This window comes from Stenella coeruleoalba (assembly GCF_951394435.1).
Source record: "Stenella coeruleoalba genome assembly, chromosome: 13".
Lineage (NCBI taxonomy): Eukaryota > Metazoa > Chordata > Mammalia > Artiodactyla > Delphinidae > Stenella > Stenella coeruleoalba.
In genome coordinates this window covers 25,672,060-25,689,236 of record NC_137159.1, presented here as the reverse complement: position 1 = coordinate 25,689,236, position 17,177 = coordinate 25,672,060, and positions in this window count along the sequence as shown.

Below are 17,177 nucleotides of genomic sequence, written 5' to 3'. Positions count from 1 at the left end.
AGAGAACCGTTTTCCTCTGGATAAGAGAAGCGAAACTAAAAGTATATATGCAATGCATGTTTCTCCACATAGCAAGAGATTGGTTAACCATTGATTAGAGAAATGATTTGGAAATGAGACCATGAGGAGAGAGGAATAGATTTAGAATAAGTGCTCTGGGCACTATAGAAGGAAGAAATCAGTGAGAGGTGAAAGGACCATCAACAAGGGCCAACTTGAGTTTGTATCGATCAGGACTGCCCAGCTCTGCAACTGCCTTATAAGAATCCTCTACAACCAAGAATAAGGAGCAGAAATCATTGTTGCTTCTTGTTTTGGTCTTTCATTTACAATGCTTGGTGTCAGTCTATTTATCTCTTGTAAAAATAAAATACAGTGTGTGTGTGTGAAAAAAAAAAAAGATATGCATCACTCCAAAAGTAGAATAGCTGCAATTCTAACCAAGTCTTTTGAAAAGATAGAGTATATAGGTGTAATTTAGAGCTGTGACTGTATAATTTGGCCACTACTAACTTAACCATTTTCAGTTCAGCAACTTAATAAAGAAAAGCATTTACAGTGTTTCACTTAAAAAAAAAAAAAGAATAAGGAGCAGAGAAAGTTGAGTTGAGTGACCATGAATTAGGGATTGACATGGTAAGTTTGGCCAAAGATTTTCAGGAGGGGGAAGAAATACAAAGTACTGAGGAGTTTTCAGTGGAATCTGTTTAGCCAGAAAGCAATTAACGGACTGGGTTGGAAGTTGACCACTCCAAGAGATTAAAGGTTCTTGCAAGAAAAACAGAGAATCTCAGGGTGATGAGGGGCAGTGAGATTAAAAAACAAAACAAAAACAAATATGCTGATATTAGTCTGCAGTTGTAGTTATCTGTAATCACCCATGGTGATTCAGATATATTAACTTATACCTTATTTCAAAATGGCAAATGTAAGAACTGTAACCAAATATAATGAAAGATTTGTCAACAATATTCAAACATATTCATTGTAAGAAGATGAAAATATCTATTTACTTTATTATGTTTTCAAGGGTTTGCTGCCCATGCGCTTTCACAGTGAAACACAGTTATTGTATAAATTACTTTCCTTTTATTTCTCCCTTATAAGGCCATTATACTGTTTTTTACAAAATTATGTGTACAATGATTATTTTAACTATGAATTTCATTTCAGATTATAAAAGAGATATTTCAAAATATTTATTTTAAAAAGAAGGTGTTATAACCCTGAGCATGGTTGAATCTCAAAATAATTATGCTTCATGAAATGTCAGACAAAAATAACATACTGCATGATTTCTTGAAAATGCAAACTAACTTATAGGATAGAAAGAAGATAAATGACTGCTTAGTAATGAGGGATTGGACAGAGAGTGGCAGGAGGGGGGATTACAAAGGAGTGCAAGGAAACTTTGGGAGAATTAATATGTTCATTATCTTGATTGTGGCGATGGTTTCATGCGTGGATACATATGTCAAAACTTTCCAAATTATATACCCTAAATGTGAGCAGTCTATTGTGTGTCAATTAAACCTCAATAAAACTGTTAAGAAAAAAAACAAGAAGCTGTTGGATCTGTTAGAGTTGAGGCCATTGCTATAGGGAAATTGGGCAATGATGGAATTTTTGCATTGAGACGCTTTCAAATGTCAGTATCTGTAGGATTTGAAGTCTCCCTCCTAGTGTGATTCAGTTCTCCAGATCAAGATGCTCCAATTTCCCTCCTGGGGGATATGAATCTGGCTGTCAGTGTTCTTGGAACTAAGTGGAGACTGGGGATGTGGTGGTGAGGGGTCTCATATTCAGTGTGCAGACTTCTACTTAATCCCTTATTTTCAAGTCATCTCCTCACCCCACCTTCTGCTCTGCCTGCTGTCCCCAGTCAGATGCTTCTCTCACTTCTGTTAATATTTACAGGTCCCCTTCCCCTAGAATATGTGCTTTAAACTTTTAAAATTATGAAAAACAAAAGATGTTCTGGCAATAATTTATTTAGATAACTCTGATGACAGAATCAATTGGTTATTAAGTGAGAGCAGGACAAACATCTGGGGTAGGTGGGTGGTATTTTAACCTTTTTTGAAGGATGTTGAGAAGACAACCCATTCCCCTTCAAACAATCCCTTGCTGCCTCTGCCAGAGACAACCAGGAGGGGTGTGGCAATTCAGGTATTCTTACATTTGGACTTCAGCAACTTTAGAGCAGGGACCTGGAAAGGATTTAGGTCACACGGTGCTTACATTGCTGGTGGAGATTTGAGGACTTCACAGAAAGGCTCTGGACAGAGATTTTCATGAGGATTTCGTGTCAGCATGAAGGCAACATTCCCTGGGTGCTCCTGGCTGGAACTTCTCATTCTTTGTGAAGGCAGCAGTGCTTCTGCCATTTAACTAGTAGCTACCATTTGGTGAGCACTTATTCTGTGCTAGGCACTTTTCATAAATTATTTCAGTGATTTCACAACAATTCTGTTGTTTTTATCCCCCTTTCACAGATGAGGCTACTGAGACTCAAATAAGTTACATAACATGCTCAAAGTCACTAAGCTAGGAGTGTCTGAGACAGAACCACATCCAGACAGACAGAGAGGCTCCAGAGTTGGAGATTCCACCTGAAATCCAAATACTATCCATTTAAAAACTAGCTGTGAAAAAAAACGTCATGAAGAACCTAGGGCTAAGATGGGAATAAAGACACAGACCTACTAGAGAATGGACTTGAGGATATGGGAAATGGGAAGGGTAAGCTGTGACAAAGTGAGAGAGTGTCATGGACATATATACACTACCAAAAGTAAAATAGATAGCTAGTGGGAAGCAGCTGCATAGCACAGGTAGATCAGCTCGGCGCTTTGTGACCACCTAGAGGGGCGGGATAGGGAGGGTGGGAGGGAGGGAGACACAAGAGGGAAGAGATATGGGAACATATATATATGTATAACTGTTTCACTTTGTTATAAAGCAGAAACTAACACACCATTGTAAAGCAATTATACTCCAATAAAGATGTTAAAAACAAACAAACAAACAAAAACTAGCTGTGAGAATTTTAAGCAGAACTTGGGATTAAGGGAAAACTTTGTGGGGTCATCCTCGCTAGGGCTAAATGAGGAAAGCAGGCACACACAGGCAACAGTGAGGCGGGAAGCAATTGTCTCCCAGCCTGAGATACAAAAGGGCAATATCCTCACTAAATTAGTGTATCTACAGTGTCATGGGCTCGCTATCAGGCAACCCAGGTTAAAGTCTCCAGTCTGTTACGATCTCACTGTGTGGCCTTGAGTGGTGGCTAATCTCTTACTGCACACTGACACTAGACCTCAATTGTCTTAATCTGTTAAGGGGGAAGATTTGACTAGACAGGTCTACAGTTTCACTCAACTTTAAAATGCTGGGATTCCATGTGTTACCTCTCCCAGATGAATTTATAGTGTGGAGTAAAAAGCCTTTTACTGCTGTCTCAGAGAAGTATTTTGCAGGTCAGGGGTCCTTTCCCAATGCACTGGACTTGAGCATCTTGAGTTGCTGTCTACCCAAGGACAGGCCTCTCCTGTGCTAGGCCATGGCAACAGAAAGGTTAAGAAATACACCCTTGGAGATAGCCTCATCCACCAGAGGGCAGACAGCAGAAGCAAGAAGAACTACAATCCTGAAGCCTGTGGAACAAAAACCACATTCACAGAAAGATAGACAAGATTGAAAGGCAGAGGGCTATATACCAGAAGAAGGAACAGGATAAAAACCCAGAAAAACAACTAAATGAAGTGGAGATAGGCAACCTTCCAGAAAATGAATTCAGAATAATGATAGTGAAGATGATCCAGGACCTTGGAAAAACAATGGAGGCAAAGATTGAGAAGATGCAAGAAATGTTTAACAAAGACCCAGAAGAATTAAAGAACAACAAACAGAGATGAACAATACAATAACTGAAATGAAAACTACACTAGAAGGAATCAATAGCAGAATAACTGAGGCAGAAGAACAGATAAGTGACCTGGAAGACAAAATGCTGGAATTCACTGCTGTGGAACAGACTAAAGAAAAAAGAATAAAAGAAATGAAGACAGCCTAGGAGACCTCTGGAACAACATTAAATGCAACAACATTCACATTATAGGGGTCACAGAAGGAGAAGAGAGAGAGAAAGGACGAGAGAAAATATTTGAGGAGATTATAGTCAAAAACTTCCCTAACATGGGAAAGGAAATAGTCACCCAAGTCCAGGAAGTGCAGTGAGTACCATACAGGATAAACACAAGGAGAAACACACCGAGACACATAGTAATCAAATTGGCAAAAATTAAGGACAAAGAAAAATTATTGAAAGCAGCAAGGGAAAAATGACAAATAACATACAAGGGAACTCCCATAAGGTTAACAGCTGATTTCTCAGAAGAAACTCTACAAGCCAGAAGGGAGTGGCACAATATATTTAAAGTGATGAAAACGAAGAACCTACAACCAAGATTACTCTATCCGGCAAGGATCTCATTCAGATTCTAATGAGGAATCAAAAGCTTTAGAGACAAGCAAAAGCTAAGAGAATTCAGCACCACCAAACCAGCTCTACAACAAATGCTAAAGGACCTTCTCTAAGTGGGAAACACAAAAGAAGAAAAGGACCTACAAAAACAAACCCAAAACAATTAAGAAAATGGTCATAGGAACATACATATCAATAATTACCTTAAACGTGAATGGATTAAATGCCCCAACCAAAAGACACAGGCTTGCTGACTGGATACAAAAACAAGACCCATGTATATGCTGTCTACAAGAGACCCACTTCAGTCCTAGGGACACATACAGACTGAAAGTGAGGGGATGGAAAAAGATATTCCATGCAAATGGAAATCAAAAGAAAGCTGGAGTAGCTATACTCATATCAGATAAAATAGACTTTAAAATAAAGAATGTTACAAGAGACAAGGAAGGACACTACATAATGATCAAGGGATCAATCCAAGAAGAAGATATAACAATTATAAATGGACCCAACATAGGAGCACCTCAATACATAAGGCAACTGCTAACAGCTATAAAAGAGGAAGTTGACAGTAACACAATAATAGTGGGAGATTTTAACACCTCACTTACACCAATGGACCGATCATCCAAAATGAAAATAAATAAGGAAACAGAAGCTTTAAATGACTCAATAGATGAGACAGATTAAATTGATATTTATAGTACATTCCATCCAAAAACAACAGATTACACTTTCTTCTCAAGTGTGCACAGAACATTCTCCAGGATAGATCACATCTTGGGTCACAAATCAAGCCTCAGTAAATTTAAGAAAATTGAAATCATATCAAGCATCTTTTCTGACAACAACACTATGAGATTAGAAATGAATTACAGGAAAAAACCGTAAAAAACACAAACACATGGAGGCTAAACAATATGTTACTAAATAACCAAGAGATCACTGAAGAAATCAAAGAGGAAATCAGAAAATACCTAGAGACAAATGACAATGAAAACACAATCCAAAACCTATGGGAAGCAGCAAAAGCAGTTCTAAGAGGGAAGTTTATAGCTATACAAGCCTACCTCAAGAAACAAGAAAAATCTCAAGTAAACAATCTAACTTTACACCTAAAGAAACTAGAGAAAGAGGAACAAACAAAACCCAAAGTTAGCAGAAGGAAAGAAATGATGAAGATCAGAGCAGAAATAAATGAAATAGAAACAAAGAAAACAATAGCAAAGTTCAATAAAATTAAAAGCTGGTTCTTTGAGAAGATAAACAAAATTGATAAACCATTAGACAGACTCATCAAGAAAAAGAGGGAGAGGACTCAATTCAATAAAATTAAAAATGAAAAAGGGGAATTTACAACAGACACCGCAGAAATACAAAGCATCCTAAGAGACTACTACAAGCAAGTCTATGCCAATAAAATGGACAACCTGGAAGAAATGGACAAATTCTTAGAAAGGTAGAACCTTCCAAGACTGAACCAGGAAGAAACAGAAAATATGAGCAGACCAATCCCAAGTAATGAAATTGAAACTGTGACTAAAAATCTTCCAACAAACAAAAGTCCAGGACCAGATGGCTTCACAGGTGAATTCTATCAAACATTTAGAGAAGAGCTAACACCCATCCTTCTCAAACTCTTCTAAAATATTGCACAGGAAGGAACACTCCCAAACACATTCTATGAGGCCACCATCACCCTGATACCAAAACCAGACAAAGATACTACAAAAAGAAAATTACAGACCAATATCACTGATGAATATAGATGCAAAAATCCTCAACAAAATACTAGCAAACAGAATTCAACAACACATTAAAAGGATCATACACCACGATCAAGTGGGATTTATCCCAGGGACACAAGGATTCTTCAATCTACTCAAATCAATCAATGTGATACACCATATTAACAAATTGAAGAATAAATCTATATGGTCATCTCAATAGATGCAGAAAAAGCTTTTGACAAAATTCAACACCCATTTATGATAAAAACTCTCCAGAAAGTGAGCATAGAGGGAACCTACCTCAACATAATAAAGGCCATATACAACAAACACACAGCAAGCATCATTCTCAATGGTGAAATACTGAAAGCATTTCCTCTAAGATCAAGAGTGAGACAAGGATGTCCACTCTCTCCACTATTATTCAAAATAGTTTTGGAAGTCCTAGTCATGGCAGAGAAGAAAAAGAAATAAAAGGAATACAAATTGGAAAAGAAGAAGTAAAGCTGTCACTGTTTGCAGATGACATGATACTATATATAGAGAATCCTCAAAATGCCACCAGAAAACTTCTAGAGCTAATCAATGAGTTTGGTAAAGTTGTAGGATATAAACTTAATGCACAGAAATCTCTTGCATTCCTATACACTAATGATGAAAAATCTGAAAGAGAAATTATGGAAAAACTTCCATTTACCATTGCAACAAAAAGAATAAAATACCTAGGAATAAACCTATCTAGGGAGACAAAAGACCTGTATGCAGAAAACTATAAGACACTGATGAAAGAAATTAAAGATGGTACAAACAGATGGAGAGATATACCATGTTCTTGGATTGGAAGAATCAACATTGTGAAAATGACTATACTACCCAAAGCAATCTACAGATTCAATGCAATCCCTATCAATTTACCAATGGCATTTTTTATGGAACTAGAACAAAAAATCTTAAAATTTGTATGGAGACACAAAAGACCCCTAATAACCAAAGCAGTGTTGAGGGAAAAAAAAGGAGCTGGAGGACTCAGACTCCCTGACTTCAGACTATGATACAAAGGTACAGTAATCAAGACAATATGGTACTGGCACAAAAACAGAAACATGGATCAATGCAACAAGATAGAAGTCCCAGAGATAAACCCATGCACCTATGGTCAACTAATCTATGACAAAGAAGGCAAAGGTATACAGTGGAGAAAAGACAGTCTCTTCAATAAGTGGTGCTGGTAAAACTGGACAGCTACATGTCAAAGAATGAAATTAGTACACTCCCTAACACCATACACAAAAATAAACTCAAAATGGATTTGAGACCTAAATGTAAGACTGGACACTATAAAACTCTTAGAGGAAAACATACTCTTTGACATAAATCACAGCAAGATCTTTTTTATCCATCTCTTAGAGTAATGGAAATAAAAACAAAAATAAACAAATGGGACCTAATGAAACTTCAAAGCTTTTGCACAGCAAAGGAAACCATAAACAAGATGAAAAGACAACCCTCAGAATGGGAGAAAATATTTACAAATGGATCAACAGACAAAGGATTAATCTCCAAAATATATAAACAGCTCATGCAGCTCAATATTAAAGAAACAAACAACCCAATCCAAAAATGGGCAGGAGACCTAAATAGACATTTCTCCAAAGAAGACATACAGATGGCCAAGAGGCACATGAAAACCTGCTCAACATCACTAATTATTAGAGAAATGCAAAACAAAACTACAATGAGGTATCACCTCACACCAGTTAGAATGGGCATCATCAGAAAATCTGCAAACAACAAATGCTGGACAGGGTGTGGAGAAAAGGGAACCCTCTTGCACTGTTGGTGGGAATGTAAACTGATACAGCCACTCTGGAGAACAGTATGGTGGTTCCTTAAAAAACTAAAAACAGAATTACCATATGATCCAGCAATCCCACTACTGGGCATATACCCAGAGAAAACCATAATTCAAAAAAACACATGCACCCCAATGTTCACTGCAGCACTATTTACAATAGCCAGGTCATGGAAGCAACCTAAATGCCCATCGACAGATGAATGAATAAAGGAGTTGTGGTACATATATACAATGGAATATTACTCAGCCATAAAAAGGAACAAAATTGTGTCATTTTGGATCTAGAGACTGTCATACAGAGTGAAGTAAGTCAGAAAGAGGTAAATAAATATCGTATATTAACAGATGTATGTGGAACCTAGAAAAATGGTACAGATGAACCGGTTTGCAGGGCAGAAGTTGAGACACAGATGTAGAGAACAAACGTATGGACACCAATGGGGGAAAACCGCAGTGGGTTGGGGATGGTGGTGTGCTGAATTGGGCGATTGGGATTGACATGTATACACTGATGTGTATAAAATGGATGACTAATAAGAACCTGCAATATAAACAAACAAACAAACAAAAACAACTAATACTAAACTTTCTTTGGGTTATTTGTATGGAAATATGTTAATATAAATGTTTCAGACATTACATGAAATTTCTAAAAATCTTAAAAAAGAAAGAAAGAAAGAAAGAAATATGCCCTGCTATGCTTCAGGCTGAGGGGTTGTACAGATTGACTCGTGTTTCAGCTCTGCTGGTGGCTGTGACTCAGTGTTGAACTATGATGATATAAGTACCCGGGAACAGGTGGCAGTACATATATGCTGGAAGCCCCAGATCTCTCCCATCAGATTCAACACTAATTTTTTTGTCCTTCTTTTGGATACAACCTTCTTTGAGTTCATCTTTGGAATGGAGATGAAAGCATTACTGTGGAACAGGCGGAACAGGAATTGCCTATCAATCGGACAGAACCCAGCCCTCAAAGCAAAGCTGGAACTATAATGTGAAATCTCTGAGCCTTGAGCCTGCGTCGCCTAGCCCTGGCTTGCTGCTCTGCTGCTCTCCTTGCCTCCCTCCCTCCCTCTCACCTGTGCGGTCCACCTTCCCTCCCAGACCGCCCAAGGTAGCTCCAACCCCACCAGGAGCCTCAGGAGGCCCCAAGAAGTGACTGTCTCCGGGGACAAGAAGTAAGTATGTGTGTGTGGATGGAGAGGAGTAGGGGCCAGAATGGTGCAGCTGGGGCAATGACCTCAACAGTATTTCTTCTTAGATCCTTCCAATCAGATTGCACGCTTCAACCTCAGCTGTCATTTCAAGGGACGGCTGTAGCTTGGATTTTAGCTTTCTCCCCGTCTCCATTGCCTGACATTTTTATGGTCCAAGATTCATTTTACCTCTGGGTTTATTTCTCCCTGTGTCCCTTCACCTGTCTGAAGCTCACCTTCTTCATCCACTCCCTACAAACTACAAGAAAACAAACAAAAAAGCAAATAGGAGTCTCCTCCCTCACTTAACCATCACTGTTTCTCTACCTTTCCTTTTGCAGATTTCTCGAATGCATGAGTCTGTCCCTGCTGCCTTCACTTCTTCATCTCCCATTTGTGTCTGACTCTACAGTACAGTGAACTGCCCTCATGGCCCCCTGTGACCTTCTCATCACTCAATGCCAAGACCTTTTTTTAGCCTCATCCAATTTAAACTCTTGGCGACATGTGACATGCCAGCCAGCTGCTCCTTCTTCCAACTCTCTCTCCTCTTGGCTTCTGAGACCAGTCTCTTTACTGCTCCATCTACGCCTCAGAAACAATCACCTCCTTCTCAGTCTCTCTTGCCAGCCTCTCTTCCCTGACATGGACACCACCTATATGTGTACCTACACTTATATTTGTAAGTAGGCAAGTACTGAGCGCCTGTCTTCTTCCAAAAAGGATTTAAACATGTTACAGAAACATACACTCCACTAGAGTGGCAAAAAAGGGAATGAGATGGAAGTGGTGGGGAAGGGTAAATTGTAGCCATAATAAATGAAGAATGCAAAACTTTAACCAAAAGGCACTATAAGATAATTAGTCCACCCAACAAATCTGATCATGTTACTTTCACATCAAAAAGTCCTTGATGACCCATTACTGCCCAACTCCTTAGCTTAGCCTTTCATACTTGGACACCAGTTTGCTTTTCCAGCTTATTTACTATCTCTGGGCCTTGGTCCAAGCTGATTCCTCTGCTTAGAATATACTGTGCTCAACAAACAGAAAACAAAAAGCAACCCTAAACCAACCATACTAAACTTCATTAATCATCAAGGAAATGTAAATTATAGCCACAACGTAACACTGCACACCCATGAAAATGGCTAAAAAGAAGAAGATGGGAAGTTCCAAATCAAGCCTAGTGAGAATATGGAGCAAAGTGAATTCTCCTAAACTGCTGATAGAAGTGTAAATTGGACCATAACACAGAGTATGTGCGTATCTTTCCTTACCAGGGCTCAAATTCTCCCTGGACCATCTGATGTTTAAAATCACAAAACAAATACAACATAGTAGAATGAAACTTGACAAATAACCTTCTGGAAACTACATTGTGAAGTAAATTTCAACTCTCTGCTTTATTTCCGTTTACTTCAAATGGTGAATTATTTAAAAAGAGATTTTATGTTTTCTTAATCATGTATTACGAAATGAAAGTCTTTGGGAAAAACATTTTAACAACTTAATAAATCTCTGTAAAGATTCTTTTTATATGGAATAAAACTTTATTCCATAAAAAATAGAATAGACTGTGTTCTCCTCTTCCTCACGTTGCCCACTCAACAAACATCTACTCATTATTTAAGACAATTCCAACATCACCTCTTCTGTGAAGCCTCTCCCTGCTACTCCTGTGATAACTTATCACTCCATTTTGGTAGCAAATAGACTTCCATAAGCTTCAGTTTCTGCTTCTGGACAATGGGAATGATAATGGAACCTACTTTATTGTGAGGATTAAATGAGCCACACATGAAAAGTGCTTAACGCAGCGCTTGGCATGTGTGCATTTACTAGATGTTGACAACTAGGTATTTTACCCTTTTTATAAGTGGAGAAGACAATAACCAAGGAGACTAAGCTATTTTCTTAAGCTAATTCGGATCTCAATGATAGAATTTAGAATAAGCCCCTGATTCCTCTTGCCTGGGCCACAGTCTATTCTATCCTTGCCCATATAGTCTCTCAAATGTTGCTCTTCATCAGTACCTGGCTGTTCTTCTCTTGCAAATCTTTTCTACCCTGAATGTCAGTCTCTTCAAATTTAGACGCTACTAGCTCAAGTGACTTTATCTGCTCAAGTGTGAGTATGGGCGCTGTTCAGTTCTAATCCTGTTGCCTTAGTCTTGCTGAGAACACTGTCTCTGTAATTCACTGCTGAAACGGTCTGGTCTCAGTGTGCCCTGGGATTGCCGAATGGATTCAGAAGTCAAGGAGAAGGCACCCCAGTGCCAGTGGTCAGCCAGGTACAGGGGCAACCAGACCCAGCCACGCAAGGCAGTTGCTGGCCCTTGGTGCCAGGAAAGCCTGGGTGACCTAACGTCTGGCTTGGGGGCCAGGCGTGGGTTCTCAAGGGCCACCTCCTCAGCAGCCCTCTGACTGTGGGCACGCGGCAGTGCATGCACATTTGTGCTTGTGTGTATCTCTCTGTGTGTAAGTCTTTCTTGTATTCAGGGACCTTGTTGTTCCCCTGGGGGGATCTCATAATAATTATACCAATACTAAGTGGAAGTGGTATCCATGCATATGCAGAGAGAGGAAATAGGAGGCTCAGTGAGGCCAAATGCTTCACACAGTCACTTGGCTCCTAAGTTGTCATATGTGATCTACCTCACCCTGAGCCCAGGTTGTTTCTTGCATGCTTTATGCCCCTTTCAGAAAAGTAGAGGAACACATGAAGGTCCTTGTATAACCACGTAAGACACCCTACAAGGGCTACCCTGCACATGCAGAAGGCTCCCAGTAAACATTCTTGGGGTGACCTGTATGTGGAGGTACCCTGAGGAGGGGGATCACAGGCCCTGGAGAGCAGGAATTGAGCATTACATTTGGAAGAGTAGGCTTAGTAAGCACACAGGGAGCAGCGTGTTGGTGCTGAGAGGCTGGGAGCCAGCTCTGGGATCTTAGGCAGGTTTCTCCCAGTTTCTCCATCTCATATGAGAGGTTGGTGGAGATGACTTTGTGGTTCCTTTCTTTAATGAGGGGTTTTCATGTGGTGTTGAACCTCTCCCCTGAGATGAGGATTATTAAAAACTTACTGTGAGCACACAGTGTCTTACCTGTGTGTGGAGCTTCACTAACATTTTCCACCGCTCTTTTGAACTTGGAAGTGCATTTCAGCTTATTTTACATGGCACAGTTTTTTTCATATTACGTGGTAATGGAGTAATGAATTTTTATGGCAACTTGAGGGAGAACCCCTATTGCTTTCATGGCAGACATTTTACCCGCCTACAGGCCTCAAGGAGCAAAACACATAGACAGTGTCCATCAAGGGGACAGGCAAGGACAGACCTGGAGAGAAATGTGTGTTCAGCAGGCACTGAAGGCTCCAGGGGGTCGCAGTCAGAGAGGACAGCCTGGAGAGCCAGCACAAGTGGGTGGCCTGCCGCTGGGTCTGGTCTGGCCCACACAGTGTTTTAAAGAAATTCAAAATAGTTGCTAAAATTGAAAATTGGGATATTTCACATTAAAAGTCAGTGTTCTGGGGGCTTCCCTGGTGGCACAGTGGTTGAGAGTCCGCCTGCCGATGCAGGGGACACGGGTTCGTGCCCCGGTCCGGGAGGATCCCACATGCCGCGGAGCGTCTGGGCCCGTGAGCCATGGCCGCTGAGCCTGCGCGTCCGGAGCCTGTGCTCTGCCACGGGAGAGGCCACAACAGGGAGAGGCCCGCGTACAGCAAAAAAAAAAAAAAAAAAAAAAAAAAAAGTCAGCGTTCTGGGCTTCTCTTGAAAGATGAGAAGGGGCTTTAACCCTGTGTTCCTACGTGGCCACATTTTGCCCGATGCAAAAGGGGGCCACACTGTCCAGTCCAGCCCAGGGCCTGCTCCATGTGCTTCCCTCTTCCCTGTCACCTGCATTTGTGGGCAGTTTACCCAAGTACTCAGCCCACTGTGTCCATCTGTATGGGAGCTAAGTCATGATCAACAAACTTATGGGCAATTAAATTTCCCCAATGTGACAGCAATCTGACCCAGTATTAGTTGTACCATGGATGAGCTGCCAAAAGATGTGAGATTTTGTACATATTGGTGGATCTTATTTTCCAGAGCTGACTATGAATGCAGACCCTCTAGGCTGGGATCACTTGTTGCATGCCAGGCACTGCTCTAAGTATTTTAACTGCCACAACCACCTCCTGCATGAGGTAGCTACTAATATCCCACTCTCACGCATGGAGAAACTGAGGCACAAAAAGGTGAAGCAACTTGCTCTGTGTCCAGAAAATAGCAGAGCTGGGATGGGAACCCTGGCAGTCAGACCCCAGAGAGCATCCTCCCACCCACCCTGTTCCCCATCTTTCCCAGCCACCTCAGACTTCTCTATGTCTGTCTTCTCATTTGTGAGAGGCCTGCCAGTCATCCCGGCCTCACAGGGAGCAAATGAGATCATGTGTGAGAAAGCATTTGGTAAATTGCAACATGCTCTATAAATGTTAGTTGTTACTAGTAATTACTATAACTTGCAGGTCAGGAGTCAAGCCATCAGCCTGTGACTGGGGCTACCAGCTTGTCAGTCTCTCTCCAGCTATGACTCTGTGGCCTCTAGATGGGGAGGGAGTGTCATTAGCCCTGATTCTTGACATTCCAACATGGTGTGAACAAGGGATCAATCATAGGAGACCCGGCAGGGTTGTAGCTGAGGTGTGGAGCCAGTTTTCAAAGGCACAGACTAGTTAATTTCAACATTCCCTCCTCCCGCCACGGAGGTAAGCCCACCCACAGACACTGCTTTGTTGGGAGGTCCAAGCTCAGCCAATGCCAGGGAGAACTGGAAGGTTCGCCACCCTCTCCCTAAGCAGTTCCCAAGGCATCCACGTACAAGGCATGCAGCTGGTGGACTGCACACAGATAACGACCAAGGGAGTAAGTGGGCACTGAAATCCAACTCATGTTTTGTTCACAAGTTGTGAGTCCTGTTGTGGGCTGCACCTGGAGGAGAGAGACGCGTTTTTCTCTTCATGCAAAGGTGCCATCTGAGTGCCTCTGGTGTGTCTACCCAAATGGTCTTCCCAGAGAGGCATCATTTTCAGTTCATATGAGGACCCCATGTGGTCTAGAGGGGGCCCTGGTTGTGTACCCTTAAAAGACAGATGACAGATTCCTTTGCTGCCCAGGAGCTCAACCCCTATCTCCAGCTTCCAATTCTCCTCCTCCTCTGGGCCCATGGTTTCCCTCCCTGGCAGGCTCACCCCATGCATATTCTCTTATGACTCCCCATCCCCTGCCCTCCCCCATCTGATCCAAGACAAGGAGATCCAGGGCCAGCTCCCAAGATCCAAGGTCGTAACCCCATTTGCCTCACCTTTGTCCTCTTTTCCTGGGTTCCTTTTCTGGTAACCTCTAGGACTCCTGCCTCCCTGCCTATACTTTCCAGTTACCCAGCCCCAAGACTGGAGAATTCTCCTGAATCCGAAGCTCAGCTACAGATTCCTGACTGTGTATAACCTGTCTGACCAGACTTCCAAATGTGGCTCTCTTGATATTGCCTGCATCCGCCTACCTGTGAGGTTAACCCCTGCTTTGTCCCACACGATTCACAGTCTGCTTCCACCAGAGCTGGAGACTACCCAAGACAGTGACACCCAACCTTGTCTGCCTGGCTGAGCATGTGGGATCAGGTTGGGTCAGAGGGTCACTTCCTGCAGCACCCATCCCACCCCAATGGTGAGTTGCGCTGGTTCAGACCTTCCCTCCTGGACTGTCCTATGAGTAAATAAAGTGTCACGCTCAGACAAGTCCAGAGTGATGATCCAGTGGAGCAGTGGCTCTTTACCTGTGTCTGCCCAGTGCCCTGAGGAATCCACACATGGCATCAATACACAGGAGGTGCTCAGTAAATAGTTACTGAACCTTTTTGGCTGCCAATACTGTAGCCATTCTTACCTGGAAGATGTTTCAGAATTTCTGCAGGTGGGTGTGGTGGTGCTTGGAGGGAATGTAAAAATTCTCCCCTCTTCCTACTGAGAATCACAAATGCCCCCCTGTACCCTCTTAAAGCCATGTCCTCTTGGAGTCACTGCACTGCAGTTTCTTTGTTGACTTTAGCTCAGATGTAACAAGCTCTAGATATGAGAAGGAGTAGGTTCCTCTGTTTCCAACTTTCTGCTTTCTGTACCATCTCCAGTAGTATATGTTTTTATTCCTGTTAGCTTGGCTCCCTGCCTTCGCTCAGCAGATGGTTATGGGGGACTGAGGTGTTTGTACCCCAAACTTGTCACAAGCTTGGGCTGGCTCTTAAGCCCCCAACATTGAGAGGAACTGGATTGGAGACCCAACATTCCTCATCTTCCTCCCTTCAGACCCAAGCTGGCCGAGGACCCCAAGGGCAGTGGTCTTCAGAAGGGTGCCCCATTCCATGCTGCCAGAGGCTGGGGGAAACCCCCCTGAGATGTGATGACCCCAGTCTCCAACTCAGGAGTGCCCAGTGCCAGTCACTGGAACCGAAAGTCAAGCTTGGGGATGTCAGGGGTGTTGGCTCGAACACCTCCTAGGCTCTCCCCTTACCCACAGGGGCAGACAGAAACAAGACTCATTATCCCTGTTAATGCTCTGGTCTGGGAAGTGACAGGGCACATAAGAGGTCCAACCCAGATGAGAAGCCAGAAATCCTGTCGCCCAGTGTCCCCCCTCTCCAAGGCTTTAGAGGGGTCACTCTGGGTCTCCTCTCGCAGTTGGGCTTTCTCCGGTGACCGCAGTCGTTCAGGGTTGTGCAAGTCTCCCCACTCCCGCCCATACCCATGTCCTGCTCAGCCTGGCAGGGCCCTGACTCATGGCCACGTAATTGGGCAACCAGTTTTTGGAGACTGACCATGGCAAGAGGAGGGGTGAGCATACCTCAGGGCTGACTGGGAACATCCACAGGTGCTCACCCAGGTGGGTGTTTGCATGAAATAAGAGACTATAGATTATGCTGTCTTTTTCCTCTTACTCCCCTGATCCACCCCCTCCCCCACCCTCTGGAACCCAGGGCCCACATGCTGCTGTCTCTTTCTCCCCAGTGGTCAGATCTTCTACCCAGGGCAGTGCTTGGTACTGAAGACGGTATGTCTGATTCTCCTCTCATCCGCTCCCTCACTAGACCCCCACCCTTCCGTGAACCCCTTTACTCTGAGCGTCTCACCTCTTCCTGAGCCCCTCCTCTCCATGCCCTTATCCTTCCATGTGTCCCTCGCACACCCATGCGTGCGCATACACACACACACACACACACACACACACACACACGCGTGTGTGGACACCTTTTTTGGTGTCCTGATTTATTTCCTCTCAGGTAGCTGCTGGGTTGGAAAGGCATTGATAAACTAGGTCACTCTACCTAAGGAAGAAAATCGCTGTTGTATACCATTATCATTCCCAGCAACATCTGCATCCCCTAACTGTAAAAATCGAAAAAGCTCTACACTGATAGGATCTCCTTCATTAGCAATAGGTCAGTGGGGGGAAAATTTCGCAGTTAGAGGAGCCTTCCTATTCACTATCAAATCATGCTTTGCAGCAAGGGAATTACCCAAATTGCCTAAGAGTGGCCTTTTGTTCCCTTCACTTGGTCCCATCTTTCCAGGCTTCTAAAACCCTGAGCACAGCAATGTGTGTGTTCAAACTGGGTCCTATTGCAATTTTGGCTAATGTGTGTTTGAAGTCTGGTAAAATTTTCAGTATATTCCCCCGTTTGTTGAAATTGGTGTATCTCCAGCTCTGCCTTTTCAGTCAGATGCTCTCAATCTGACTGTTTAACAAGATTGTGGGTGAGAAAGAAAAAAGAAGGGAAGGGCTTCCCTGGCAGTGCAGTGGTTAAGAATCTGCCTGCTAATGCAAGGGACATGGGTTTGAGACCTGGCCTGGGAAGATATCACA